Source organism: Jaculus jaculus, chromosome 16, assembly GCF_020740685.1.
Source record: "Jaculus jaculus isolate mJacJac1 chromosome 16, mJacJac1.mat.Y.cur, whole genome shotgun sequence".
Lineage (NCBI taxonomy): Eukaryota > Metazoa > Chordata > Mammalia > Rodentia > Dipodidae > Jaculus > Jaculus jaculus.
This window is the reverse complement of record NC_059117.1, coordinates 19226451-19253193: the sequence shown is the minus strand read 5'-3', so window position 1 is coordinate 19253193 and position 26743 is coordinate 19226451. Positions and strand designations below refer to the sequence as shown.

At 41.5% G+C, this 26743-nt stretch overlaps 1 protein-coding gene and 1 non-coding gene across 8 annotated transcripts in view; one reads left to right on the top strand and one right to left on the bottom strand.

The window, feature by feature from the left end:
• The window catches only part of Srpk2 (SRSF protein kinase 2), a 238872-nt gene that overhangs the window by 55933 nt on the left and 156196 nt on the right, over window positions 1–26743 (top strand). The window lies entirely within an intron of this gene.
• LOC123455483 lies at window positions 7529–7635 on the bottom strand. Its single transcript, XR_006633944.1, has one exon. It is a non-coding gene; the product is annotated as a U6 spliceosomal RNA (small nuclear RNA).

The window sequence follows — 26743 nt, the reverse complement described above, 5'->3', positions numbered from 1 at the left end:
CAATATTTCCTATTTTCACTTTCAACCTCTTTTCTATAGAATGTTTTCAGTTATTATGCATAATCTGAGTTCAATAGTATTTGTCCTTTTATATCGGGACAGTTTTACTTAGTATACTACTTACAAGGTCTATCCATATTACAGCATGTAACATATTATTTCATTTTATGGCTAAGTCATATTTAATTGCATATCTGAATAGTTTTAATATATTTAATCCAGTATGCCAAAAGCAGCATCATACATATAATTATAAGATTAAATGAAATGTTATCATTAAAATATATGTAATATATACATTATACTCTTTTTTTTCGAGTTAGGGTCTCACTGTAGCCTGGAATTCACTCTAGTCTCAGGGTGGCTTTTGAACTCATAGTAATCCTCCTACCTCTGCCTCCCAAGTGCTGGGATTAAAGGCCTGTGCCACAATGCCTGGCAGTTATACATTTTTATACTTATATATGTATGTGTTAAAATTAATACATACTAGTCAGGCCTGTCAGTTCATGTGTGTAATTGTAGCATGTAGGATGGTAAGGCAGAAGATGTCACAGGGTTGAGACCAGCCTGGGTAACATAGTGTGACCCTGTCTCAAACAACAACCCCTCCATGAAACTGCCTAAATTAAAAATATAGTGAAATGGATGGACCTGGAAAGTATTATACTAAGTGAGGTAACCCAGACCCAGAAAGCCAAGCGCCACATGTTCTCTCTCATATGTGGATCCTAGCTACAGATGATTGGGCTTCTGCGTGAGAATGAAAATACTTAGTAGCAGAGGCCAGTAAGTTAAAAAGGAGACATAAAGGGTAGAGAAAGGAAGGGAGGAGGATACTTAATAGGTTGATATTGTATATATGTAATTACAATGATTGTAATGGGGAGGTAATAAGATGGAGAATGGAATTTCAAATGGGAAAGTGTGGGAGTGGGGAGGGAGGGAATTACCATAGGATATATTTTATAATCATGGAAAAGTTAATAAAAATAAAAAAAAAATAAAAAAAAATATAGTGTGTAAGTCAGACTTAACCATATCCAATTGCAGTGGGTGGTTTTTTTTTTTTGTCACCATTTTTCTAATGCATTGGCTGTTTGGAACAAGGGGCAGACTGATGGAGATGAAGGCACTTTGGGGTGTTGTGGTGGTGTGCGTGTGTTCCCCTGAGGTGTTGGATGGAGGATGTGCTCTCACCCCAGTTTAAGGGCAGCATCTTCTGGATGGTGTAGCCTGCAGAGAAGATAGGCTGAACTCATGTACTCCCTGCTTGAGAGATTTATTTAGACTTCTGAAACTGAGAGATTAGATCAGTTCAATGGAATTGGCAATTGTAGTGTAAATAGCATTGACCCTGAAATTTGAATAGCTCTGAAGCCAAGTGTTGGGTCTGTTACTTACTAGCTGGGTAACTTTAGACTCACTATTAACCTTATCCTTTATACACTCCATCTATAAAGTGGAGGTGCTATTTATATCTACCTAGGAATAGATATAACTGTTTTTGTTCTTGTTTGTTCCTTGGTGGTGCTGGGGAATCAAATCCAGGGTCTTGTTCATGCTTGGCAAGCACTGTTCCACCCGAACTATATCATCAGCCCTATGACTTGGTGTCCTTGAGATAGTCTTGCTATGTAGTCCAGGTTAAGCTCGAATTTGTGATCTCCCTGCTTCAGTCTCCCGAGTGTTGGGATTATAGGCATATGCAATACTATGCTTGGCTCCTAATAGTATTTTTATGAAGATAAAGATCTATAATGCTTGTCAGAGTTATAGATGGCTGTTGTCACCATAATGCAAAAAGAATTATTGCCACCATAACTATAGAGGCGTGGCATACTTTTGCGTTCTATGATCCAGCTGCAGGAATAGAGCTAATCAGTTGGGAGAAACCCAGATGTTAAAAGAGAAGCAGATATATTGTGGCAGTGAGATCCTTAAAAGAGAATGCGATCAGAACTTTCACAATGTGAGAGCCTGATATAGAGCTCACACATTCAGGTCCTGTAGATAGTTTGTAATTTTCTCAGCAGGTACAAAAAACTGACTACCTGAGCACACATTTAATAACACAAGGCAGTAGTCTTTCATGGGTGAAGCAGAAAAGCACTATCAAGCAAAAGGAGACATCCCACTCTGGAGCCATCAGTGTAGAAAGCAGGTCTTCAACTTTTTAGAGGCCCTGAGAACACCCAGGCAGTGCCTGTGAGAAGAAGGCTGCAAGGTGGCCAAGAAACTGATCATGGTCGCTTTACATTTACTCAGTGTCAATGTTCAATTCAGAAGGCTTAATGCTAAAATATGTAACCTTTAACTGCCACGCACAGATGGCTGTCTAAGCCTTGGTAATGGAGTTTCATCTGTGCTTCAGGGGAGGAACTAAGGAAGAATCCATACTGTGAGAGCAATGGGAAAGCAAGAAGTTGACTGGGCAATTATTTTAGGATACACTGTTCTACTTTTGCCCTGGCATGTATTTTACATATTTTCTCAGTAAAATATTTTTAAATTATGAAGTTTTCTGTTATACAATACCTGAAATGTGAGAGTATAAAGTAAAATTAAATGGAAACATTAACCACTCCCTAATTTAAGAAAGAAAATGCTATCAGTAGTATAAAGACTCTCCATTTTTGTTCTGTTCTGCTTCTCATTTAAAGGAAATAGTCTCAGTCTAAATTTCAGACAGTAAGGCTGGATGACAGGGAAAAAGTTGGGTACTTCAGATGAATTAAAGATACATTGACATTATTAAGAAAGAGAATGTGCTAAAAAGACGTTGTTACTAAAGAAAATACTAGAATTTCTGTATCTTTTTATTTATTTGTGAGAAAGAGAAAGGGAAGGTAGGAGGAAGGGGGGAGAGAGAAAGAGGGAGAGCATGGGTGCACCAGGGCGTCTAACCACTGCAAATGAACTCCAGACACATCCACCACCTTGTGCATATGACTTACATGGATTTTGGGGAATTGAACCAGGGTCTTTAGGCTTTGCAGGCAAGCGCTGGATAAGCCATCTCGCCAGACCTTTTCTTTATAAGACAGTCACATTGCAGCCCAAGTTGGCCTCAAACTTACGTCCACAGTGATAATTAAAAAAAAAAAAATCTGTGTGGAGCTGGAGAGATGGCTTAGCAGTTACAGCGCTTGCCTGCAAAGCCAAAGGACCAAGGTTCGGTTCCCATTTAAAGCTGGATGCACAAAGTGGCATACGTGTTGGTTATTTGTAATGGCTAGAGGCACTGGTGTGTCCATTATCTCTATCTGACCCCCTCTTTGTAACAGTAAATAAATAAATAAAATATTAAAAACTCTTTGGATGCATGTATGTTGTGTGGGCACACGTGCATGTGCCGCATGCATCTGTGGATGTTGGAGGACAAATTTGAGTGCCAATCCTTGCCCTCCGCCTTGTTTGAGGCAGGGTCTCTTTCTATAATTTATTATTTTATTATTTGTAAGCAGAAAGAGAGAGAGACAGACAAACAGAGAGAGAATGGGCACACCAGGGTCTCTAGCCACTGCAAACTGCAGATGCATGCACCCCCTTGTGCATCTGGCTTATCTGGATCCTGGGGAGTTGAACCTGGGTCCTTTGGCTTTTCAGGCAAGCACCTTAAATTAACTGTTAAGCCATCTCTGCAGCCCGAGGCAGGGTCTCTTTCTAGCTGGCCTACAAGCGTCTGGAATTCTGTCCTCACCTCCTGTTTCACTACAGGACAGGTGGCTTACATCTGCTTGGCGCTGTGTCCACCTTTATGTGGGTCTGGGGATCTGAAGTCGTGTTGTCACTCTTGCGTAGCAAGCACTTTTACCCAAATGAACTATTTCCCTAGTTGGAGGAATAATCTTTTCGTTGGGGGTTGGAGGGAGGACAGGATGTCATGTAGCCCAGGCTAGCCTTCAACTCACTTTCCATCCTCTTAGCGTCTCTTGTGCTGGTGTGAATCAAAGAATTTCTTACTGCTCTGTGCCTGAGGCATTTTGACCTCTTCCTTTATTTTGCTGACTGTTCTGTGGTACATGGTGTTCCTGTGTAGTACTGAACTGTAGCCTCCTGAGCACATCTTCCTCTGTGTGTTCTAGCAAAAGATGTGTCTACTGGGTCTCTGTGCAGTTTTATTTTTATCCCATATTGTCAGCTATGGAGTTTGTGTGGTGATAGTATGTCCTTCAGAAGTATCCTTCCCATTTTATAGTTCAGATTTGATAGTTTATGGGCAGCTTGATCAGTATTTATTTTTTTCTCAATTTTTATTAACATTCCATGATTATAAAAAATATCCCATGGTAATACCCTCCCTCCCCCCACTTTCCCCTTTGAAATTCCATTCTCCATCATATCCCCTCCCCATCTCAATCAGTAGTATTTGTTTTTTAAGATAGTTTTTTCCTTTTGTGTTTATTTACTTGTTTTGGTTTTTCAGGGTAGGGTCTCACACTAGCCCAGGCTGACCTGGAACTCCCTATGTAGTCTCAGGGTGGCCTAGAACTCATAGCGGTCCTCCCACCTCTGCCTCTCAAGTGCTGGGATTAAAGGCATGCGCTGCTACACCTGCCTTCATTGATTTATTTTGGCAATATTGTTTTGCCTTAAGAGGCTGATGGAATTAGAAGAGACAGACTGAATTTAGATTTTAAAGCTGGTCTTTTTAGAAATGACAAAAGTACAATGTCCATATGACTCCCTGTTTTTGGTGATGGAACAGTGTCAGAAAAATTTAGTTGTTCTTTTTCTTCAGTGTAACATTCTCAATTGCAACAGAAGATTGCTTTGACCTTGATTAAACTGTGAATTTTATTTGAAAGTGAAAATTGGCCTTTTGGAAGCTATTTATAATGGTGTGATGACAGTCTTTCTGCATAATGTTCATCTGAAAGCCATGTAACAAGAGGGAGGGATAGACCTGCTTTGATCTTTTCGTTTACACATCATAACTGAACAAGCACAGTATAGGTAAAAGTAAAATCTCCCTAACTGTAATTGCTCATTCTGTGTCCATCTTCAGGAATAAGGAAGGTCTTGGTGTAATGTTTTAGGATATACTCTTCCTTAACTTTTCTTTTGTTTACATATGCACACTTGTGAAGCACATACCTGTAACAAAAGTAGTGCCATTCCCCCCCCAACCAAGCTACACTTTTCACATCAGTAAGAGTTATGTTTTGGATCAGTGCATATGGATCTACATCATTCTTTTCACTTTCTGTGTTCTGTGGATGTAATGTAGGTCATTTAGCATTGTGATATTGTCCATTATTTGTTAGATATTGCCATGTGATCGAACATCTTTGTATGATTCTTTCTGTGTGCCACGGATCAAACCCAGGGCTTTACACATGCTTGCCAAGTGCTGTGCCACTGAACTACATTTCTAGCTATGTGAGTGCTTTTCTAGGACACATTTAGTACAAGTGAGATTGTGAGTATATACATATATACACACTATATATATGAAATTTTCCACATTGAATTTTGTAAATAGCATAGTGTCTGGCATAAAAGACTAATTAATTGTATTTATGAAATGAATTGTTTTTTTAAATTTTTATTTATTTATTTATTTGACAGAGAAAGAGGGAGAGAGTGAGTGACAGAATGGGCACACCAAGGCTTCTAGCCAGTGCAAGTGAACTCCAGATGCATGCACCCCCTGGTGCATCTGGCTTATGTGGGTCCTGGGGAATTGAACATGGGTCCTTTGGCTTTGCAGGCAAGTGCCTTAACCGCTAAGCCATCTCTCCAGCCCCTGAATTGTGTTTTAATAATCACTTGGGAAATAGGAAGAACATTAGGACCTCCACCATGGATGTATAACAGAATTACCATAGAACTTTATAGGAGGTCTATAAACCAGTGTAATTAGCCTTTACCACGAAGATGGTACATACAAGGGATGCGTCCTAAGACATTTTTAGTGTCCAGATTTGCCCAGTCCTTGTTTCCTCCTCATAAGGGAACAGTCAAATACAAAGGAAAATTCCATTTTCTTTGTACTCACATTGTAAGTTAATGACCCTACAGAGAAGTTAGCAATGTAAATATCTAACACATGATTGACAGAACAAAACAAAGAGAATTGGCTGGGGGTGGTGGTGCACTTCTGTAATCCTGGAGGCTGAGGTGGAGGATAACTGAGTTCGAGGCTTGTCTGGATTATAGAGTGCATTTCAGGCTGACATGGACTAGAGAGAGACCCTGCCTCAAAAAAGGGGGGAAAACCGGAGGGAAGAATAGCAGGATCATAAAATAGGACTAGATTTACAGAATTATTACAGCTTTTGTAAATATTAGGAATTTGCATGTTTAAGCTTGATAACATTAAACAAATATTGAAATATTTGAAAGTTTACATGTATACATCATAGTGATAGAGGGTCCAACGGGGCATAGACTGTTTCACCTTAACAGTAGCTCTGTACATCTTGGCAAGTTACTTAGCCTTTCTGTGCCTTTGTTTCGCTCTGTAAAATGAGGATAATGACATTTTCCTTATAGGGATGTGAAATATAAAATTTTATCCATAAAGCAAATAGAAGCATGTCTGATATAGTTGGTATGAAATGCCAGCTATTGTTATTTTTCTTACCTGTTACTAATATAGCTAACAATCCTTATGTTTTAATCTTTAGGAATTTTATGCTTAAAAGATCATCTTGGGAGCTAGAGAGATGGCTTAGTGGTTAAGATGCTTGCTGTGAAGCCTAAGGACCCAGGTTCAGTTGTCTGGTACCCATGTAATCCAGATGCACATGGTGTTGCATGCATCTAGGGTTTGTTTGCAGTGGCTAGAGGCCCTGGCATGCCCATCCCCCCCAAATAAATAAATAAATATTAAAAAAATCTTCTCGGGCTGGAGAGATGGCTTAGTGGTTAAGGCATTTGCCTGCAAAGCCGAAGGACCCATGTTTAGTTCCTCAGAACCCATGTAAGCCAGATGCACAAGGTGGTGCATGCAGCTGGAGTTTGTCTGCAGTGGCTAGATAGAGGCCTTGGCATGCCCATTCTCTCTTTCTGCCTCTTTTTCTCTGTCTCAATTTTTTTTTAATTTTTATTAACATTTTCCATAATTATAAAATATATCCCATGGTAATTCCCTCCCTCCCCACCCCCACACTTTCCCATTTGAAATTCCATTCTCCATCATATTACCTCCCCATTACAATCATTATAATTACATATATACAATATCAACCTATTAAGTATCCTCCTCCCTTCCTTTCTCCACCCTTTATGTCTCCTTTTCAACTTATTGGCCTCTGCTACTAAGTGTTTTCATTCTCACACAGAAGCCCAGTCATCTGTAGCTAGGATCCACATATGAGAGAGAACATGTGGCGCTTGGCTTTCTGGGCCTGGGTTACCTGACTTAGTATAATACTTTCCAGGTCCATCCTGCAAATTTCATAACTTCATTTTTCTTTACCGCTGAGTAGAACTCCATTGTATAAATGTACCACATCTTCATTATCCACTCATCTGTTGAGGGACATCTAGGCTGGTTCCATTTCCCAGCTATTATAAAAAAAATATGGAACGCTTCACGAATTTGCGTGTCATCCTTGCGCAGGGGCCATGCTAATCTTCTCTGTATCGTTCCAATTTTAGTATATGTGCTGCCGAAGCGAGCACTCAATTTTTTTTTAAAGGTCTTCTCCTTCCATCTTCCCCTCCTCCCTCCCTTTTTTTGGTTTGGTTACTTCAAAAAGAACCAATAACAGTTTCACTATAGAGTTCATACTGGCCTAAAACTTGGGAATCATCTTGTTGCAGCCTCCTTAGTACTTGGATCACAATTGTGTACCATCATAACTGACTAAGATACTGTGTTTTTAAGTGGTTAGAAGCCAACTTAATGCAAGGATAATTAATAATGGGGAACTTTAACTCTACAATGTTGATCCAGGTTGTTTTGATGTGACAGAGCTGAGTTTGTGTTCTTGGTCTCTCTCTGTTTTTTAAAATGTATTTATTTATTTGCAAACAGAGTGAGACAGAGAGAGGGAGGGAGGGAGGAAGGAAACAGAGAGAGGGGGAAGAAACAGAGAGAATGGGTGGGCCAGGGCCTCTAGCTGCTGCAAATGAACTCCAGACGCATGTGCCTCCTTGTGCATCCAGCTTTTACATGGGTGTTGGGGAATGGAACCTGGGTCCTTTGGCAAGCACCTTAAATGCTAAGCCATCTCTCCAGCCCTTTTGGTCTCTTTTTGATAATACATATACATACATACATACACACACACACACACATATATATTTTATTTATTGGAAAGAAAGAGGGAGGGAAGGAGGAAAGGGGAGAGAGAGAGAGAGAGAGAGAGAGAGAGAGAGAGAGAGGGGGGGGGAGGGAGGGAGGGAGGGAGAATGGACGCACCAGGGCCTCCAGCCACTGCAAACAAACTCCAGATGCGTGCACCCTCTTGTGCATCTGGCTTACATGGATATTAGAGAGTCAAACCAGGATCCTTTGGCTTTGCAGGCAAATGCCTTAACCGCTAAGCCATCTCCCCAGCCCGCTTCTTGGTCTCCTTTTAAAAATAATTTATTAATTTATTTATTTGAGTATGAGAGAGAATTGGTGTGCTAGGGCCTTCAGCCACTGCAAACTCTAGATGCCTGCCCCCCTTTGTGCATCTTGCTTACATGGGTCTTGGAGAATTGATATTGGGTCCTTTGGCTTTATAGGCAAGTGCCTTAAACTATACGCTGTCTCTCCAGCCCTGTTCTTGGTCTCTCTGTTAAGCTATGTTGATTCTTGTTTATTAAAATAAATTGAGGACTTAGTTTATGTGGTGATGCTGTAATCCTAGCATTTGGAAAGCTGAGGCATAAGGATTATCAGTGCCAAGCCAGCCTTAGCCACATAGAAGATTTTTTAAAGTAATTATTTACTTGCTTATTTTTTTGTTTTTGTTTTCAAGATAGGGTCTCACTGTAGTCCAGGCTGACCTAGAATTCTTTATGTAGTCTCAGGGTGGCCTAGAACTCATGGGAAGGTGATCTTCCTACCTCTGCCTCTCAAGTGCTGGGATTAAAGGTGTGTGTCACCACGCCATTGCAGGAGAGGTGTTGGAAAGAATGCAAGAGTCGCAGGAAGGGTAGGATGCAATCAACCAGACAAACTGGCCTTGATATCCATGATGTTGCAGTGCCTACCATTGTCTTCACAAGACCCTCATAATAGGAGGAAAAGATGATGACATCAAAATAAAAGAGGGACTAACAGAGAGAGAGGGAAGAGGTAAGATGGAGTATACACTTCTTTTTGTTTGTTTGTTTTTCGAGGTAGGGTCTCACTCTAGCTCAGGAGTATAGACTTTTGAAGGGAAAGAGGGAATTATTATGACTTATTTCTGTAAGTATGGAAGCCGTTAATAAAAAGGGAAAAAAAGATAAGGTCAAAAAATACATTAAATTTTTAAAAATTAATTAAAGAATAAAATTGCAAAACAAACAAAAAAAAAAACTAACCAGGCTGGAGAGATGGCTTAGTGGTTCAGGTGCTTGCCAAAGGACCTAGGTTCAATTCCCCAGGACTCATGTAAGCCAGCTGCACAGGGTGGTACATGTGTCTGAAGTTGGTTTGCAGCGGCTGGGGTCCCTGGCAGGCCCATTCTCTCTCTCTCTCTTCTTTGCTCTCGGCTTCTTTCTTTCTCAAATAAATATGTAAAAATAAAATATTTTAAAAAACCCTACAAACAGTTTCTTAGTATTATTTGTCTGCAGATCCCACAGACAGCAAGCCAGTTTAGTAGATGCTGTCTGTATTATGGATGCATTTGTGATACTTTTATAATGTTTTATAAAAGCAACAGCGCCTTGGGAAATAGACTTTACTATGGCTTGCTGCTATGAAAGATTTTTATAGAAGGGACAACTGATACTTGAGGTGAGAATTTCAGGATTTACAAATGAGAGAAGTGATAATTAGTAAAATTCCTGAGGGGTACTGTGTGGGTGTGCTAATACAGAATGAATTGTGGTGAATTGACAAGCCTTATAAATAGCTCAACAAAGTTTAATATTTTTCTCCCAGAATGACATAAGATTTAAAAATTTTTTGCTTTAAATTTTATTCACTTGTCAAATTTTTTATTTTAGTTTTGACTGTATAGTTCTATTTTTGCCTTATTAAAAACCAACAGTCAGCCGAGTGTGGTGGTGTACTCCTTTAATCCCAGCACTGAAGAGGCAGAGGTAGGAGAATGGCTGTGAGTTCAAGGGTGCCCTGAGACTACCTAGTGAATTCCACGTCCGCCTGGGCTAGAGTGAAAACCCTACCTCGAAAAAACCAAAACAACAACAAAAAACCCAGCAGAGCACTTCCTTTACCAGTACCTCTGGCTTCATTTCCTGCCAGCAAAATAACAGGGCATGTGATATGGTCTCTGTTGCTTGGCTTTGTGTGTGCTTTTTTTTTTTTTTTTCCCCTGGAGTGGGATCACTTGCAAGTTCATGTAACCTTTCCTTCTCAGTCTTTTCCCTCAATCAGAGCGACCATTTCTTCTTGGCAGGCTTTGCAGTATGTCTGTGGAGGTGGGCCTTGCCCATTGCCTAGGTTCTTATACTGGCTTGGCCACAGACTAGCTCTGGAATCCTGATTTTGTTTTAGGTAATAGCTTGTCTCCATTTTAAACCCCAATTACTATTTTTTAACATATTTACAACATTGTGCAACCATTGGATTTTATGGTGGGGAGGAGCGAGAGAGAGAGAGAGAGAGAGAGAGAGAGAGAGAGAGAGAGAGGGAGGAGAGAATGAGAATGAGAATGAGAATGGGTGTGTCAGGGCTCTAGCCACTGCATATAAAGTCCACTTAGATGCATCACCATGTGCATCTAGCTTTTGTGGGTAGTGGGGAATTGAACCTGGGTCTTTCAGCTTCACAGGCAAATGCTTTAACTACTAAGCCATCTCTCCAGCCCGGGAAGCATTCTTTTAGTGCTGTTGTAAATGGAGTTGTTTAGCTGTAGAATCTTGAGCAAATGTCTTCCAGTTTGAGAGCTTCACTTTCCATACATACTAAATGGGAATTATATTAAGAAGCTACCTTCTGCTAGGTGTGGTGGCACACAGCTTTAATCCCAGCATCTGGGAGGCAGAGGTTGGAGAATTGCTGTGAGTTAGAGGCCTTAACCCTGGCGGGGGGGGGGAGCTTCCTTCTAAGCCAGGTGTGATTCAAACTTGTAATTCTAGTACTTGGGAGATAGAGACAGAAGGATCAGGAATTCAAAGTCATTGTTGGCTACATAGCAAGTTGGAGGCCAGCTTGCGATACACGATGAGAATCTTTCTGTCAGTTGTTGGAGAGGATTAACTGAGGTAATACAAAGGACTTGTGTGATGGTTTAACTGAGGTGGTATTAAATGACTTTGCGACTGAGTATTCCTCACCTTCTGTTAAAGGTGGTACCTAGCTTGATAACTTTTTGTCATGAGGAAAATGTAGAAGGATGGAAAAAGTTACACTGCATCTCATGTTTCATTCCCTAAATGATGGAAGTTAATATGAGTTGGAATTTAGGAACACTTAATTATTTTTAATAAACAAGCTCACTTTGATATAATTTGTTTTCTTACATATGTAAATATCATTGTTCAAAATGTTGTCACCTCTTAACATAGAAAAGTTTCTTTTGAGACAGTTAAGCAGGTTGTCCCTTACCAAAGGAGTTGGAAAACAGATGGTCATTGCTTCGTTCACTCTTTCCCTGTCTCCTTTCCTCTGTCCCTTCCTTCTCATCTTTTCTGGCCTTACTTTTTTCTGGTCCTGGGGTTGAACCCAGAGCCTTGTACTAGACAATAGCTTCACTATTGAACAATAGCTCTAGTCTCATAGTCCTTCCTATGTAAAAATTCTAGTGAAACCGAGCGTGGTGGAATATAGTACGCCTTTAATCCCAGCATTCAGGAGGCAGAGGTAGGAGGATTGCTGTGAGTTTGAGGCCATCCTGAGACTACATAGTGAATTCTAGGTCAGCCTGGGCTAGAGTGAGACCCTTCCTCAAAAACAAAACAAAACAAAAATCTAAGTGAGATAAAAAGTCCTAATTTATGGGTTTTTGAGTCACAATTTAGAGAATTTAATTTCTGTTGTCTATTAATATCTAGAATTAAAAATTTATTTTGTGTCATTTCCAAACTTGTAGATTATTTTAAAAATTTGGAAAATGATAGTTTATTTTACAAGAGTAATGGAGGGAAAGCATTACAACTTGACCCCAAAGTGAATTGAGCATTGGATGTCACCTTGAGTGTAACAGCTCCCAGTTATCAAAGAACTTGTGCTACTTTTGTCTTAACCAACACAGCCAGGTCAGAGCGCCTTTGTTCTGTTGAGAGGCAGATTAACTATTAATGACACTTTGTTGCTCTGGTGAGAAACCCATAGCAGATTTCAGGGATTAGTTTTCATCACATCATTGTTATCAGAAATCAATGATGAGTTCATCATATCATTGCTATCAGAAATCAATGATGAGGCTAAAAAGAATTAGGAATTTTATTCAGTCAGTGGGTTTTTAAAAAATGTATAAGTATATATTTTTTTGTTTTTAATTTCTCAAATTCCACAACACTAAGAACTACTTTAAAAAAAGAAACTGACTGGTGAGCTGCAAATTTTAACTTATTCATATAGCTTTAGGCTGAGTGATCTGAGTGTCCTAGGCTGGCAGAGATACCCTCACCAGGAGTCTCTCTGGCCTGTGGCTTACTGACTTGAAGGGTCCTGACAACTTTCTTGCTGGAATTTGGAAATCAGCAGCATTTTAAATTATTTATTTTGTGCTAGTATTTCTCCTGTGTTACATGTTGTGTACTCAGAATAATTATTTTAAAATGTTTTAAGAATAAGCCGGGTATGGTTGGCACATGGCTATAATCTCAGCATGTGGGAGGCAGAAGTAGAACTGTTGTGAGTTTGATGCCAGCTTGGAAGTACAGAGTGAGTTCCAGGTCAGCCTGGGCTAGATTGAGATCTTACGGTGAAAATAACAGCAACAACAAAAAATGTTTTAAGAAGTTTGTGCATGGCTATGCACACTTGTAGTCTTGAGAAGTGGAAGCAGGGGGATCTGTCATCCTCAGCTGCACATTGAGTTAAGGGCCAGCTTGGGCTGTATGTGTATCCAACAGCAGCAGTAAAGTGACAGAAAATATTTTCTCTAGTAAACGAAGTTTCTGATCTGCTCCTAACTTCTCTCCATCCCATCCGTGTTACACTGCAGTGTCAAGTTAACAGACATAATACCCTGTCTTGAAATTGTAGCAGAGGATAGTTGATATTGGAAAAATGCTTTGAAGGAAAGGTGTGACATTAGGAATTTATTTTGGAAAAGCAAATAAAAATTTGAAGTCTATTTTATTGAAATAAATTTAACTTGCAACTGAAAAATAACCATTTTCATACTAAATGACAACTGATGAATTGTATAACAATATTGTGAGACATCCTTTAGACTGTAATGCCATCATAATGAAGAATATTTTTGCAAATTATTTAAGGGCTTTATTATTTTCCTTCTAATCTCTGATAATCAAGTGATTATCATTCTTAAGACACTTAGCATTTATTGGTCATGTGACTTTTCAGTTAGTGATGCTCCAACCTCTATATCCTCTTCTCAGCGCCTTTGCCTGGAATTCTAGCACAGTACCACAGTTTTCATCTGCTTCTTCACATGTCGTGCCATTTGCAGATTTGAAGTTTTCTCTTTGTTGTGGATTTGCATTGTATTGAGTTATTGGTTTGTTTGATGATCATTGAGATTCCAATAGGACTATTTAAAAAAACTAAAAAAAATATTTATGAGAGATAGAGAGGGGCGGGGAAGGAGGGAGGCAGACAGAGAAAGGGTGCGCCAGGGCCTGTAGCTACTGCAAACGAACTCCATACACATGCACCACCTTGTGCATCTGGCTTTATGTGGATACTGGGAAATTGAACCTGGGTCCTTTGACTTTGCTGGCAAGTACCTTAACTGCTAAGCAATCTCTCCAGCCCAGGACTATTTTTTTTTTTTTAAATGATTACTATTTTAAATTTTTTATTTATTTGCAAGCAGAGAGAGAAGAGAAGAGAGAAAGAGAATGGGCACACCAGGGCCTCTAGCCACTGCAAATAAACTCCAGATGCATGTGTTCCTTGTGCATCTGGCTTATGTGGGTCCTGGGGAATCAAACCTGGGTCCTTTGGCTTCGCGGGCAAACATCTTAACTAGCAGGGGACTTTTTTTTTTTTTTTTTTTTTTTTTGAGAGTGACAGAGAGAGAAAGAGGCAGATAGATAGAGACAGAATGGGCACACCAGGGCCTCCAGCCACTGCAAATGAACTCCAGATACATGCACCACCTTGTGTATCTAGCTAACGTGGATCCTGGGGAATCGAGCCTCAAACTGGTGTCCTTAGGCTTCATAGGCAAGCGCTTGACTGCTAAGCCATCTCTCCATCCCCCTTCCTTTTTGAGGTAAGGTTTCACTCTAGCTCAGGCTGACCTGGAATTCACTATGTAGTTTCAGGGTGGTCTCGAACTCACAGTGATTCTCCTACCTTTGCCTCCCGAGTGCTGGGATTAAAGGTGTGTGCCACCACACCTGGCCCAGGGATTAATTTTTTAAAAGTGGGATAAAGGCTACTGACAGTCAGGGACATCATTTCCACGGCTCAGATCATTAGTGATTATTTTTATGTTTGCAGACTTGCTTTCCTATCACTGTCATAGCAGACACAAATGATGATCCCTAGGATGAGGATACCTGGTTTTTAGGCTAGACTGTCCTGTCAAGATACTTGTCAGTTCATCAGCCTCCACTTTAAAAATATACTTCACAAGACTTGCTTTACCTTTGTCCCTGCGTGAAGGGTGTCTTTTGTGTCAGCATCTTCAGTTTCTGGTCAGGACCTGGCTTTAGATGGTAACATTGGAGACCGGCTGCTGAGGGCCTTTGTATTTTGGTGAGATCTGCTCAGAGGGATTCGTGGTCCTAGGAGAGTAGACCACGAGCATGCATCCTGACATAGCAATTTCTGAATATGTACTGTGGAAGAGGAGCAGGTAACTAATAGTGATCGAGCAATGCCATTGCTTTTGGAGAGGTTTTGAGCAACTGTGAAGGGTGGGCCACACTGATAGAGAACCATGTCTTTGAACACCTGGTGGCAGGAGTTTGAAGAGCTACTCTGCCTTCTGAAGAAGATTCTGGTTATGCAGCTTCCTGAGACATTTCCCTTGTAGCTTCTATATTCTTTTCTTTTTAAGGTAGGTTCTTGCTCTAGGCCAGGCTGACCTGGAATGTACTATGTAGTTTCAGGCTGGCCTTGAACTCACAGTACTGGTATTAAAGGCTTGTACCACCAGGGCCTCTAGCCACTGCAAATAAACTCCAGATGCATGTGCCATTTTGTGCATCTGACTTTATGTGGATAATGGGGAATCAAACTCTGTTCGTTAGGCTTTCCAGGCACACACCTTAGCCGCTAAACCCCTAGATATATTCCTTTTTTTTTTTTTCCCCCTGAGGTAGGGTCTCACTATTTAGCTCAGGCTGACCTGGAATTCACTATGGAGTCTCAAGGTGACCTTGAACTTACGGCAGTCCTTCTACCTCTGCCTCCTCTACCGCCCAAGTGCTGGGATTAAAGGTGTGCACCACCACGCCTGGTTGATATTCTTATTACACGATCATCTAAGGGCCATACTTGGTTCTTATAGCAGAAACTGGCTGCACATGAATACATAATATTCTTAGGTATATCCCAAGTAAAGTTGTTTATGGATGACTACATAAAAGAATTTTGCAAGTAAAAGAAAATTTTTGTTAGATCTTAGGTAGAACTGCTTGCCTAGTTACTATGTTCTTTCAATTTCAAAATCAAAAACATCAGCTGGGCAATGGCGCACACCTTTAATCCTAGCACTCAGGAGGCAATGGTAGGAGGGTTGCCCTGAATCTATGTAGTGAATTCCAGGTCAGCCTGGGCTAGAGTGAGATCCTACCTTAAAACACTGCCCCCCCCCCCAAAAAAAAAGTCAAGGTCTTCATGCTGGATTCAGCATTGAAAATAACAGAAACATTTCATGTCCGTGGCATTCCTCTTGCTACCATCCTTCTTAGGATTCTTGGCAGATTAGGGCTGTCCAATTTCTCTCCTACAATGACTATAACTCCTTGTTTTGGTAATTTGCTGGTCATGGTTTTCAGCTCTGGCTTCAGAGACATGAGGACATTGACTAAACCGTCAAATTATTTATGTTCACAAGAAATCTCAATTAGTATAAAGTATAGGTTAAAATGGGAACAAAAGAGTGTAAGGAGACAAGATTGCTGGGGATACAAGAGAAAGAGTGGGAGGAGCACAATTGGTAGAGGGCTTTCTTACTGATCCCTAGTACTACATCAAACGGAACTGTGGTGGTGCACACTTGTAACTCCAGCACTCAGGAGGTAGAGGCAAGAGGGTCAGAATTCAGTGTCATCCATCATAGTGAGTTTGAGGGCAGCCTATTATATATGAAACATCCTTTCTCAAAAAAAAAAATGCATCTCAAAAAAAATGCAGGAAAATTTATTGAAATTCTACTTTCCCCCCTTCCCTCCTTACCCTGTAAAATGATGTGTGAGACTGTGATGACGCAGACCACTTAGTTGTTTCAATCAAGAAAGCTAATCAGCTGGATCTCTCTGCCCCTCTCCTGGCGTGGCTCCTGGTAGTGGCTGCTCTGGAGTTCCAGGCCTGGCCTTGTTGGCGTCCTTTCCCCTGTGGTTCAGGGATGAGGCAATGGTGTCTTGACTTTTGGGCACTGAGCCATCATCTGTCCCCTCTGCCCAGTTTGCGTTTCTGCTTTGTACCCAGACGGCCCTGGGATGGAAGGAAGGAAGGAAGGATAGATGGATGAATGGATGGATGGATGGGTGAGCTGACTGACTGACTTGGCCCCTAGAGGGAGTAAGCCAAGAACCCAGATGCAAAGCTGAGGCCCACTGCTGGGAGGCAACAGCAATGATACTCTAGTGAGGAGGAGGTGGAAACAAGATGGCATCAGAGCTGGAGCCCAAGGTGCGGGCCATCTAGCACAGTTTGCTGCAATGTTCTGCTGAGGAGACAGCAGCAAATTGGCTGCCAGCAACTGACCTCACGAAAGAAGTGTATCAGCATTTAGCCCGCTATGTACGTACCGAAAGTACCTAAAATCTACTGCTGCAGTCCCAACCCTTTCCACAGAAAGTGTTCTGTTGGGACCAATGGTACCTTTGTGGTGAAGATCCTGTTCTGGGATTTCCAAAGCTTGAATAAGCAAACAGAGCTTATCTCTGTGGCCGTGTATTTAAATTAGGAGAATCTACCTCTTGCAGAAGGTAAGAAGAACGTAGGACACCAAAATCTATCAATAAAAAAGAAGAGACAGCTGAGCCCTATCAAGAGGTGAGCTGCACAGAGGAAGTGGTGAGATGAGCAGCAGTGCTGCTTCTAGGTGAACTTGACAACCTGTACCAGCGAGACGGTGATCAACACTGAGGACACCGAACGTGTCAGAGCAGAAATCTAGAAGCTGCTGGGAGCTCAACATTACAGTGCACTCAAAACACAGCCACCAAAGCTTAGGGAATTTTGCTGAGGAAAAAAAGAGATGGATGAGCCACAGATGGGAGGGAATATTCAGGGGCATTGACCCCCCACATTGACTGCTACCCCCACAACTCATAACCTGTAACCACCAATCCCACAGAGATGGGCCTTCAGTGGAATGGGGCCTGGAGGAGGGGAATGATGGTACCAACACATGATGTGTCCATACAAAGTTTGTACTAAATAAAAATAAAAATAAATAGCCGGGTGTGGTGCTGCACACCTTTCCAGCACCTAGGAGGCAAAGGTAGAAGGATCACTGAGAGTTCGAGGCCACCCTGAGACTACATAGTGAGTACCAGGTCAACCTGGGCTAAAGCGAGGCCCTACCTCAAAAAAACAAAAAAAGCTGACAAAGTTGGAAGAAGCCATTCTACATGCAGTTCAATGGGAGAAAGAGATACCACCAGTGAAGACACTCAACAGTGGACACTGCAGGCCTTATAATTGGCCAGACAGGCCAAATGAGCCAACGGGTGCAATAGTGGCATGTCTGTCATGGTGGAAACCAACTGCCCTCCAATTGGACTGGAGGCCCGCTCCATGGGGGGAACACATCCCTGAAACAGAGGTAGTCATGAGCCCTAGGCGTGTAACATCTGCTGATGTCTGGAAAAATGTATATACTATGCTTATCAAACTGCTCAGTAAGCACTTCTCTTAATATGTATACCCTTATATTAACGCTACTCTCACTCTGGGTAGAGAATCTTCTCTTTTCAGATGGCAGTGACCTTGGGACGACTCAGAAGGTATTATGGTGCTGGAAAGAAGTGACTGGAGTACTGAGTAACATCTCAATCACACCTTCCCAGGCTCAGGGACTAATGTGGAAGAGGTGGTGGAAAGAATGTAAGAGCTAAAGGAAGGGTAGGACTCCTTACAATGTGCTCCCTCCAGACATAAAATGGTCTGAATATATCACAAGAGGAGGAAAAGGCCATGACATCAAAATAAAAGAAACTGATTGAGATGGGGAGGGGATAGGATGGAGAATGGAATTTCAAAGGGGAAAGTGGGGGGGGGGGAGCGAGAGGGAGGGTATTTCTATGGGATACCTTTTATAATCATGGAAAATGTTAATAAAAATTGAGAAAAAAATAAAAATAAAAAAAGGAAAATATGTAGAGCTTCAAAAAAAAATCCCTTCTGGCTACAAAAAGAACCCCCCCCAAAATAAAAATAAAATAAATAAAAGAAAGCTAATTAGTGTGATGAGTTTATTTGAAGATGATAAAGCAACATTCTATTTCATTTTAAAAAATATTTTATTTATTTATTTGAGTGATAGAGAGAATGAATATGGTCATGCCAGGGCCTCTAGCTGTTGCATATGAACTCTAGAGGCATGTACCACTTTGGGCATCTGGCTTATGTAGGTCCTGGGTAATGGAACCTGGATCCGTTGGCTTTGCAAGCAAGCATCTTAACCACTAAGCCATCGCTTGAGCCCTGATAAAACAACATTAAATTTTGTTTTGTTTATTTGAGAAAGAAAGAGGCAGATAGATAGATAGAATGGGTATACCAGGGCCTCTAGCCACTGCAAATGATCTCTAGATGTATGTGCCACCTTGTGCACCTGGTTTATGTGGATACTGGGAAATGGAACCTGAATGTTCAGGCTTCACAGGCAAGCACCTTAACCACTAAGCCATCTCTCCAGCCCTAAAGCAACATTTTCTTAAAATTTTATTATTTAAGAGAGGGAGGGAGAATATGAATGTGCTAGGGTCTTTAGCCGCTGCAAACGAATTCCAGATGCCTGTGCCACCTTGTGTGTCTGTTTTACGTGGGCCTTGGGGAATCCAAATTGGGTCCTTTGGCTTTGCAGGCAAGTGCCTTAACTACTAAACTATCCCTCCAGCCCAATAAAGCAACATTTTTAATGCTTATTTTAGATGCTGAAATGCTCGGCTTTGGTTGCTTGGGCCTGCGGAAATTTATTTGTAGGTATCAAGAGAGTCTTCTATAGAAAATAAAGAATGTGATCAATTTGAGCTTCTTTTTTATTTTTATTTTTTTAACATGTATTTTATTTATTTATTTATTTGAGAGAGAGAAAGACTCAGTGGTTCACTGCTTGCAAGAAGCCCTGGGCTGATCCTGTGCGTCACAGGAAAAGAAAAATACACTGTGTGGTTGTTTTAAAAACAACAAAAAAACCCAAAAAACTAATAAGAAGGCCATCTGCTCTGAACAGTTCTATTTATTTACTTTTTAATTTATTTATTTGACAGAGAAGGAGGGAGGGAGGGAGAGAGAGAGAATGAGCGCGTCAGGGCATCCAGCTACTGCAAATGAACTCCAGACGCATGTGCCCCATTGTGTATCTGGCTAATGTGGATCTTGGAGAATCAAACCAGAATCCTTTGGCTTTGTAGGTAAATGCCTTAACTGCTAACCCATCTCTCCAGCCCCAAGTTTCTTTCTTTAGAAATTCTCTTTTAAAATATTTAATTTATTCACTTGTTTGAGAGAGAGAGCGATAGAGAGAAAGAAAGAAAGATAAAGAGGGAGGGAGAGAATGTGTGTGCCAGGGCCTCTAGCCCCAGCAATTGAACTCCAGAAGCATGTGCCACCTTGTGCATCTGGCTTTATGTTGGTATTGGGGAATTGAACATAGGTCCTTGGGCTTTGCAGGCAAGTGCCTTAACCGCTAAGCAATCTCTCTAGCTCTCAAGTTTCTCTTTTTTTTTTCCCTTCAATTACTCTATAAATGTATCATCAATAAGTCTGATATGATAAACCAGGCTGTGTATGAATTAAGTGAAAATTTTGGTCTCTCTTTTGAACAAAATCATTGTTTGCATGTGTGTGTATATGAATGAATGAATGAGTGAATGATGTGCATGTCAGGTCTCTTGCCATTGCAAATAAATGCTGGTCTGGCTTTATGTGGGTGGTTGGGGAATTGAACCTTAGGACAGCAGGCTTTGTAACCAAGTGCTTTAACCACTGAACCATTTTCCAGCTCACGTCCTATCTTTAAGGCAGGCAGCCTTAACCTCATGAAAGTCAGACAAGAAAATGATACGTATTAGTAATTGTATGCAGGTATGTGCAAGAGAGATGGCAGTGTGTGTGTGGGTGGGGGAAGCAAACTTAATTCTATCTGGGGAGGTGTTTGGGAAGAGGTAGCATTTGATGCTGAGATGGGAATAGTGAGTCATTTGTGTGTAAGGGAGATTAACTGGACAGTAGTGTTCCAAGGAGAGGAATCTGTGTAAGAAAGACTCTCACAACTCATAACCTACAGCCTATCGTGAAGACCAGCAGCCCTGCTGAGGGCCTCAGTGAAATGAGAGCAGGGAGGAGGGAGGTGATGTACCCATGCATGATATGCTCATCTGAGTATATTCATGATAAAAAATAAAAAGCTGGGCCGGGCGTGGTGGCGCACGCCTTTAATCCCAGCACTTGGGAGGCAGAGGTAGGAGGATTGCTGTGAGTTCGAGGCCACCCTGAGACTTCATAGTGAATTCCAGGTCAGCCTGGGCTAGAGTGAGACCCTACCTCGAAAAACCAAAAAAATAAATAAATAAATAAATAAATAAATAAATAAAAATAAATAAATAAATAAAAAGCTGGGCGTGGTGTGCATACCTTTAATCCCAGTACGTGGGAAGCAGAGTTAGGAGGATCACCATGAGTTTGAGGCCACCCTGAGACTATATAGTGAATTCCAGGTCAGCCTGGGCTAGAGTGAGACCCTACCTCACAAAATCAAAAAAAAAAAAAAAAAAAAAAAAAAGGTGTAGTTTAGGGGCTTAGGGATATAGTTAAGTTGTTCAAGGGGTTTTCTTGCAAAGCCTGCTGGTCTGGGCTCAATTCCCTGTCACCCAAATAAAGCCAGGCTCAGAGTGGCACATGCTTTTGACATTGAGTGGCAGCAGCAAGTAGACATACAGCATGCAAGTAAATAAACTGGACTGGAGAGATGGCTCAGCTGTTAAGGCACTTGTCTGGAAAGCTTAATGACGTGGGTTCGATTTCCAGTAACCACATAAAGCTAGATGCACAAAGTGGTGCATGCATCTGGAGTTTGTTTGCAGCAGCTAGAAGCCCTGGGACACCCATTCTATTTATCTCTTTCTATCTGCTTCCAAATAAATAAAAATTTTTAAAATAAATAAATAAAAACATGGCTTAGAAGGACAGTAGTGCTTCTGCTAGTGGAATTGAAAACAATGCAGAGGTTAGGTTTCGGAGTAGCTGAGTAGCAGATGGCTTGCTCTACGCCCTAGGTTCACTCCTGTGCACTCAAATGAGGCTGAGAAGTGCTCAAAGTACTCTGTTTAGGAGAAACTGTCTAGTAGAGGTTGGAGGATGTAAGGATTTGGGATGTAAGAAAAAGTATTGGCTGGCAATTCATACAGTTACTATTGGTACCCTTCAAGTTCTTCAAGTCAAGGGTGTTGATACATTTCATGAGTGATAAGAAGGGTCTACAGGTATAAGCAGTATGTTGTACTACTGGAAGATGAATATCCCATGAAAGACCTGCAGTTATGATAAAGTGAAACAATTGCTTGGCTTTGGATGCTTGTACACTTCCATTGCTCTGGAGGTGGAGATAGGAAGATCTCATGAGCCTGGAAATGTAGGGCCAGCTTAGGCAACACCAGAAAAATCTTAATGAGCATCTCCCTCTCCCTAACAAGCAATAACATTTATGTGCTCCTATAGTTTATGTAGAAATAAAATTATGGCTGTGTGTAGAGGCGTACACCTTTAATCCCAGCACTCGGGAGGCAGAGTAGGAGGATTGCCATGAGTTTGAGGCCACCCTGAGAATACAGAGAGAATTCCAGGTCAGCCTGAGTTAGAGTGAGACCCTACCTCTAAATCTCCCTTCCAAAATAAATAAATAAATAAAAACAAAACAAAATTATGACTAAATCCAGTTTGTCATGAATCTAGTTGTTTGTGCAAAGTACGCAGGAACTGTTTGCTTATTTTCTCCACGAAGTAAGGCAGCATGGTCTTTAAGGGGGGATAGGAATGGGATCATGAAAGCAGTGGTAAAGGGGTAAGTAAAGGCTGAGAGATGTAGCAAGCCCACTGGAAGACTGGCAGGCATTTTTTGTTTGTTTGTTTGTTTCAGGTATGGTCTTGCTCTAATCCAGTCTCACCTGGAAGTCACTGCATAGTCTCAGGGTGTCCTTGAACTCACAGCATTCCTCCTACCTCTGCCTGGGGTAGGAGTCCTGGGATTAAAGGTGTGTACCACCATACCTGGTTTGTGAAACATTTAAAAAATTATTTATTTACTTATTAGAGAGCAAGAGATAGAGAGTGAGTGAGAATGGTTGTGCCAGGGCCTCTAGCCACTGTAAACGAACTCCAGACGCATGCACCACCATGTGCATCTGGCTTACGTGGGACCTGGAGAATCAAACTTGAGTCCTGAGGTTTTGCAGGCAAGTGTCTTAACTGCTAACCTTCTCTCCAGCCCTTTTCAAGAATTTTTGAGCACTTGTTAACTGTAGCAGTGTGGTAAACAGATAATATAGGGAATATAGATAAAAGTTGAAGGAAAACAGGTAATCAATCAGGTGGATGGACTTTCAGACTTAATGCCCTATAAGTGCCCTATAAGTATAAGTGGAGACAATGCATTTTAATTGCACGGTTGTAAAGCTGTTTCTTTGGAATAACTGAGGAGTGGTGGTAGCGAGTAATTTTTAAATACTTAGGGCAGGGTTAGGCATATTATTTTAGCACTACACTCTAACTAACTGAGCTAACTGGCCTGGTTTGGGTATATTGTTTTAAAAGGTGACTTATAAAAGCCTATTGGATCTTTGTACTGCTTAATAGATCAAAATAAGTGTGGTGGTGCATGATTTTAATCCCACCACTTGGGAGGCAGAGGTAGGAAGATAACCATGAGTTCAAGGCCACTCTGAGACTACAGAGTGAATTCTGGGTCAGCCAGGGCTAGAGCAAGACCCTACCTCGAAAAGCCCCCCCACCCCTCAAATAATTAGTAAGATAAACAAATTCTAGGGCTGGGCAGATGGCTTAGCAGGTAAGGTACTTGCCTGCAAAGCCTATGGACCCAGGTTCAATTCCCCAGTACCCAGATATACAACATAGTGTATGTGCCTGGAATTCAGTTGCAGTGGTGGGGACCCTTGCTGCACCCATTCTCTATCTGCCTCTCTCTCACACACGTGCTCAAAATAAGTAAATAAATAAAGTAAATATTTAAAAATTCTGGAAGGATACATATGGAATACTATGACCAAGAAGATAGAATGAAGATGTGAAACAGAATGATATAGGGAAAGCCTTTCTACATTAATAGGAAAACCAGAATTAAAGAAAAAAATTGGTTGGCTTAATTACAGAAAAATAAAGTGTAGGGTCCATTATACTACCCCAAGTGTAATTATGTAAATGAAAAATAGCTAAATGATTATGGGAAAATATTGCTAGGATGTGTCCTAAATGTGGTTATGGAATGTGCTACTGAGGTTCAAGAAACCGTGAATTGAGGCTGCCAAGGTCCTTTAGGGCTTTAGGAATCATACCAATGTGGTTTTGAGAAACCAGAGTCAAGGTCAACTTGAGCTACATAGGGAGATACTGTTTCCCATATGTGCAGTTTACACGTACACACACACCCCCACAACCACACACCAGCCACCCACCCACCCCTCCCTCTCTCACTGCCAGAATTAGGTGGAGTAGAAGTCAGTGAAGTGGTTTCTGGAGGTTTTTTTTTTTTTTTTTTTTTTGAGACAATCTCTCATGTAGCCCAGGCTGTCCTGGCTGTCTATCTCGTGACCTTGAACTGCCATGCCTCCTGTTAGGATTTCAGGCCTGTGCTACCCTGCCAGGTTTTAGGCTGTGCTTAGGAGCGCGGGCTTCCTGTGTGCTGGGTACTGGTGAGCTCAGCCCTGTGTTGCTTCTACTTTGGGACCAGTTCTGGCTGTGCTGTCCAGGCTGTCCTTGAACTCTTGATCCTCTTGCTTCCACCTCCTGAATGCTGAATTACAGGCATGTGCCACTATGCCATATCTGGTTTCTGTAATTTGTTTGTTTGTTTGGTTTTTCGAGGTAGGGTCTCATTCTAGTCCAGGCTGACCTGGAATTCACTATGTAGTCTCAGGGTGGCCTCGGACTCATGGCCATCCTCCTATCTTTGCCTCCCGAGTGTCTGGGATTAAATGTGTGCGCCACAATGCCCGGCTTTTTTTTTTTTTTTTTTTTTTTTTGAGGTAGGGTCTCACTCTAAGCCAGACTGACTTGGAATTCACCATGTAGACCCCGGGTGGCCATGACTTTACAATCTTCCCATGTCAGCCTCCTGAGTGCTGGGCTTAAAGGAGTGTACCACCATGCTGTAATTTTTGTTTTGATAAGTTCTTCCTCCTCCCCCAGGTAGGGTCTCACTCTAGCCCAGACCGACCTGGAACTCACTCTGTAGTCCCAGGCTGACTTCAAATGGCAGTCCTCATACCTCTGCCTCCCAAGTGCTGGGATTAAAGGCATGTGCCATCACACATGGCTTTAATTTTTTTTAAGGTTTAAAAAGACTTTATTGGGGGGCTGAAGAGATGGCTTAGCAGTTAAGTACTTGCCTGTGAAGCCTAAGGACCATGGTTCAAGGCTTGATTCTCCAGGACCCACGTAAGCCAGATGCACAAGGTGGCGCATGCATCTGGAGTTTGTTTGCAGTGGCTGGAGGTCCTGGTACGCCCATTCACTCTCTACCTATCTTCCTCATTCTCTCTCTCTATCGCTCTCAAATAAGTAAATAAGTAATAAACAAAAATATTAAATAACTTTAAAAATAATTTATTAGATTAAGAGAAGAGAAAATGCGGAGAGCTCCTGCCAAGTGGGTGGCAGGAGGGTGTAGGGAACCCACGTGGGTCAAGTTTGAGGGGTGCTTACCAGAGCACGGACCTGGAAGTTCAGATGAAGTGAAAGCCGACCTAATTAGCTTTTATGTTGGGTTTGTTACCGCTAGATTTTTTTTCTATCTCTTCTTTCCCCCTCCCCTCTTCCTCCTTCTCTCCCTTCTTCCCTCCTCCCCTCCCTTCCTCTCTCTCTTTCTTTCCTTTTGGATTCTGAAGGAATGTGGGAGTGAGTAGACTAAATAATGGCATATATGGAGAGAGTAGATAATAACATAGTAAAAGAGCCTCACAGGAGACTTTGTTACCTTACTAATCCTGAATTCTCAGTCTTTCTAGAACTCTAAACAAAGCTAGTGGCTTGGAGAAAATGTGAAAATGACAATGGAATTTTTTTTTTTTTTTTTTTGAGGTAGGGTCTCTAGTTCAGGCTGACCTGGAATTCACTATGTAAACTCTGAGTGGCCTAGAACTCATGGTGATCCTCCTACCTCTGCCTCCTGAGTGCTGGGATCAAAGGTGTGCACCACCACACCTGGCTAAATGTAATCTCATTCTTAAGTAGCTGGTTGATAAATTTAGGGAGCCTGAGACAGATTACAGTTAAAATTCCACATATGCAGGTGCGGTGGCACACACCTTTAATCCTAGCACTTGGGAGGCAGAAGTAGGATCACTGTGAGTTTGAGGCTACCCTAAAACTACATCGTGAATTCCATGTCAGCCTGGGCTAGAGCGAGACCCTACCTCGGAACCTCCTCCTCCCCCCAGAAAAATTCTACAGACACTATTGTATATAGTGATTTTTCTTTATCTGTTTTATTTTTATTTTTTAACTTGAGAGATAGAAGGAGGCAGATAGAGAATGGGCATACCAGGGCCTCCAACTGCTGTAAACGAACTCCAGACACACGTGCCACCTTGTGTGTCTGGCTTAAGTGGGTCCTGGGGCATCGAACCCAGGTCCTTTGGCTTTGCAGGCAAGCACCTTAACCACTAACCCATCTTTCCAGCCCTAGTATAGTAATTTTTAAAACAAGATGTTGACATTGATGATAAGAAGCTCAATATAAACTATGGAAAAGCTAAAAAAAAAATTGTAAGGTCAGATCCTGTGGTGTGGTGTGTGCTATGTAACATATCATGGACAATACTTTCCTGGCTTTGCATGGGTTATTTCATTACATCCTCACAGCAGCCTCTGAAGCAGGAATGTTCTCTGCATTTTATAGATGAGGAG